Raw genomic sequence first — 5049 nt, forward strand, 5'->3', positions numbered from 1 at the left:
ATAATTTCATTTGATAAACACGTTTAGATTGAATGGTAATTTATAATCAGTCACAAGAACGTCGAATCTGAATCACTTGAAAAAAACACAGGGGTGCTTAACTTTTTTCCAGGTGTATAGTGTGGCTCTACTGGTGAAAGAATGTTGTTTTTATGAAGAAACTGGTGTAACTAGTGTATATGTGTACAGAGGGATATAGTGTGGCTCTTCTGGTGAAAATTTTATGATAAAGGTTTTATCAAAGACATGCATGATGTATGTGATTACTGCTTTAAAGGCTTATCATATGTATTTTTATTGTAACAGAAGTCTGTAAATTTTCAATAACTTTTGTTGCTTTGACCATAAAGTTTACCAGTAAATGAATTAATGTACTGTCATTATCACCACAAACACTTGTTAATAGAAGTTCCACTGTTTCGCTGATAAAATACGTATTCTAAACCTAAGTTTTATAATTTCTAATTTACCACTTTGATTTCTTGCCATGGGTCAGCAGTATTTCTCGGAGTTTTTATTTTGAAAGGTCTTCCAAAATTCGATCTGTTTCTCTGTTATTTTAAAAATATCATAAATCAATAATACCATATTTCAGTTGTTCAGCTACATTCAGAAAACTCTGAGATAAAATAATTACTTAATTCAAGATTATTTACCATAAAAAGTTTGATCATACAGTATGGGCCCGGCATGGCCAGGTGGTTAGGTCGCTCGACTCGCAATCTGAGGGTCGCGGGTTCGAATCCCCGTCCCACCAAACGTGCTCGCCCTTTCAGCCGTGGGGGCGTTATAAAGTGACGGTCAATCCCACTATTCAAAAGCAAACAAATCATACAGTACGTCCTTACTTAAAAAGAGACGAAAAATGTCATCAATTTTGGCTATACCACGTCATCCGAATAAGACGACATCATAAACAAGAGGGATAGTTCAGTTAATGCTGATAAATAGCTTCTTTTAGAATATTGGTAAATTATACTCGCCCTACGTACGGGAGGGCTAGGTCTATAATAGCATACCAGTTTGAAACTGGCAAGATAACCGAACAATATTTTTGTAATTCGGTAAACAAGTCGCATTATTAGTTTTAGTAATAACTATACTTAATTAGAACTGACAACAATTTTAAATTACAGTATGAAGATAAATTTAATGGTCAAGTCAACGTATGCAGCATTCCTACTTGAGGATTATACATTTAATGACCAATAAATCTATACGATTTATGTTAAGATGGTTCCAAAAATATCTTAGAACAGTTTGAGTTAGACTGTACAGTAATAACCGTGTCAGGTGGATAGGGCGCTTGACTCTCAGTCTGATGATCGCGGGTTTGAATCTCCGTCCCACCAAACATACTTGCTCTTTCAGCCGTAGGGGCGTTAGAATGCGATTGTCAATCCCACTATTTGTTGGTAAAAGAGTTGGCGGTGGGTGGTGATGACTAGCTGCCTTTCCTATAGTCTTTAACTGCTAAATTAGGGACGGCTAGCGCATGTATTCCTCGTGTAGCTTTGCGCAAAATTCAATACAAAACCGTATCAATCGGAGCGGGCATAGGCTAATGTCTAACGTGCCCAGACTGTGAATTTTAAGGACTCTTGTTTCTTATCCCATTGATGCATACACGCGCTCCGCACTTTAGGGCTGTGTAATTGCAATAGGAGTGACGGTCAAATCCCATTATTTCGTGCTGTTGTGTGTGTCTTCCCCCTAGTCTTGTTAGTTCAAAAATTAGGACGGTTATGCGTAGCTTTGTTCCAAAATTCCAAACCACGTTAGTCATACACTGGTGATGCCTTTCATGTTCCTTTTTAACATACATAACCTAATGTCACCGAGCGCGAGCGTCTGGAAAAAAAAACTGCTACTCTTGATGAACTCGTGAGATTTTTTATTCCTTTTCTAGCTTATATATCGTTCTTTATTATTTGTACCTCGTATTGATTCGAGTCGACGTATGATCGATATATTCCTATTTTCACTATATAATTATGTTTATTTCATATTTGCTGCTTAGTCTTTTCTAATATTATTTAATAATTTGGCATTCATAAAAACTCAAATTTCGGGAATACTATGTGAAAATTCGTTGAAAACAATTACCTAAAACACTTTACGTACAATGATACGTGTTCTTGTCAATTTTATGTAAGTCTATGCAGCAAAATCCCGAAATCTCCTAAAACCTCTCCGACCAAATCTGAATTTAGACAATTGTTTTGAGTGACTCCCTGCATTTTAAACAATTTTTAAGTATGTGTGAGATCCCCTAAAAACTCTCTCGATCGAAGTATGAGTTTTGATTATTGTTTTGAGTTGCCCCTTGCATTTTAATCAATTTTTACCAGGGGCGAGCTCAGGAAATGAAGGGGGGAAAATGAAAGAAAGAGAGACAGAAAGACTAGTAATGGTAAAATGGATTGAAGATGAGGTTAGTGATGATGGTGGTGGGGTAGGAGCATAAGTAAAAACAGTAGTATTAAATTTACAAAAGTAAACTTTGAAAAGGAGAAAAATTTTGACCGATAGAAGGCATATTGGGGGGTAGAAGGTTATGGTGGCACCAGGACCCAGAATTTCTCTGACGGGCTCTGCTTGCAATCAACCTGGAATCGTAATAATACGTATGTGTATTTCTGGCAATCATCTGGAGTAGTAAGAACTCATTGATAATAACAAAGGATGATACATTATATTAACCTCACTACATTTGTCGGCTGGAGCTCGAGACTTCAAATTACGGTACGTTTGTCTCGTGCATTGAAGCGCACGTAAATTTCTTCGGGTGACTTAAGAGTGCTTATTCGAATGCTGGAAAAATCAATTATTTAAATATGTAATTACTGGTTCGTGATATGAAGTAGTGTGAGAATCTTATTAAATATTCTGTCCTGTCATCATTTGTCTGTCGTGAATTAAAACCATATGTGGTTACTCTAGATCTATATATATAACAATATGTTCTATCAGAAACAACCATACTAGAACGAGAACTAAAGTTTGGTTCATAAAGATTTTTTTCTCGGATTATAAAGGACTTCTAACTCTCATGCCTGGATTATTGGAACGAGTCTAATGGAATGGAAAGCTGATAGCCCCTAATCATTCATTTGTAAATAATTTTTCAGGATTATGATAATTTTTGCCAATAGAGGGACCAGTAGACAGTACAGTTTGCCAACAAGCGAGTATACTAGCTATTTTTTATAACAAGGCTTCATGGTATAGTTGCAGAATACGTGTCAGTTATGACAAAACTAAGACTTTCAAGCGGGTAAGGGAAGCAAACTGGTAATATATGGTTTCGATCTCTGCCACAAATACACGTTCTTTTATCTAAATATACTTTGATTAATCATGTTCTATCTGGTTGCAGTTTCATGTAGGTTCCTAGTGGAACATAGGGCCACAACAACACATCACCGACGGAAGTGTTGACAGGAACTAAGAAGAATCATGTTCTATCTGCTACTGAAACTGCAACAACACTTCCGTCGGTGAAGTGTTGTTGTAGCCCTATGTTCCACTAGGAACGACAGGAACGAAGAAGAATCATGTTCTATAAGAAGTTGAATCTTGTCTGTTGTTTTTGAATTACCCTTGCCCAAGGTTGTTGATGAGGAGTGGAATTATCCGAAACAGGAAAGAAAAGTACTTACATAAAATATGTTTTCCTTATTTTTATGCCCCTTTTAATATTGTGTTGTTCCTCTATATCTAAGAAATATCACTAAGATAGAAACACAGAATACAGCAATATGAGAAACAAATGAACTTTAACCAGTAAATCTTACATTAGAGCTTTACCAGGTGAACAAGAATTGTCTCCTGTATTCTAAGTATCCATCGTGAGTCTTAGTTTATGTTAACTTTTAATCGTTTTCGTATTATAGTTTAAACTTCTGATATTCCTTTATATACGCATATATTTAGCCTCTATGTGGTACCAGTTCTTAACGAATATACGCACTCAACTCTACGAGTCTATGTAAATTAAGCGTCATATGACATGCGTACAGCGCAGGAATATAACCTTGCACTTTCAAATAGTTCTTTAATTAATCGAAAATGTGATTTGGTATAACAAATGATTGAACTCATGGATAACTTATTTTGATAAGTGATTCTTGATTTTTTTTTCTTCAGAATTAATATTATCTAAAGTACAAAATTTACATAATATGTTCCCGAGTGTTGTCATTATATTACTTATCATGCATTTAATTAAATACTGATAAGTAATACATATAAATCGCCAAGAGGCGATAAACCACAATAGTATAGTATACACAAACAATGACTAATTATTTTAACACTTGCTTGTCTGTTTTTGAATATTCGTGCAAAACTGTTCACTTAAACATTATCTACGCTAGTCGTCCCCAGTTTTTAACTGAGAGACTAGAGGGAAGGAAGCTAGTAGACAGCATCTGTTGCCAACTCTTGGGCAACTATTATCAAACCGAACAGTGTAATTTTACTGTCACTCTTATAATGCACCCATGGCTGAAAGAGCAAACATTTTCAGCTAGGGGTTTGTGAGCGGGAATTTTGTTGTTTTTTTTTTTGGGGGGGGGGGTATTTAAGAAACTTCAGATTTAATTTTCTGCTATTCAGTGACACGTTTAAATCAGTTAACGCTAAAACTACTTAATGAATTAAAATTTCCTAAGTTGACTCAAATAATATCTTGAGCTAAAACTTATACTGTTAATTATTTATACATTATGATATACGAGTTAAAAACCTTATCACAGTGGCACAAGTCTAGCTGCAGTATTCCAGATAATAACAACAAAACTTTTAATCTGCCTAGATTAGCAACAGGCAGGAGCAATACTAGCCAACTGGGGGCGCCAGTATCTTTCTCAAATCATATACAGCTGCTCAGAGATCTAAGCAATTGTTTAGTCGGCTTATGCCTAGCGGCAACAGGTGCAGTAACTAAGCTGTTATATATACACCTGGAAAAAAGTTAAGCACCCCCGTGTTTTTTTCAAGTGATTCAGATTCGACGTTCTTGTGACTGTTTATAAATTACCATTC

The sequence above is a fragment of the Limulus polyphemus genome, unplaced genomic scaffold, assembly GCF_000517525.1.
Source record: "Limulus polyphemus unplaced genomic scaffold, Limulus_polyphemus-2.1.2 Scaffold916, whole genome shotgun sequence".
NCBI lineage: Eukaryota > Metazoa > Arthropoda > Merostomata > Xiphosura > Limulidae > Limulus > Limulus polyphemus.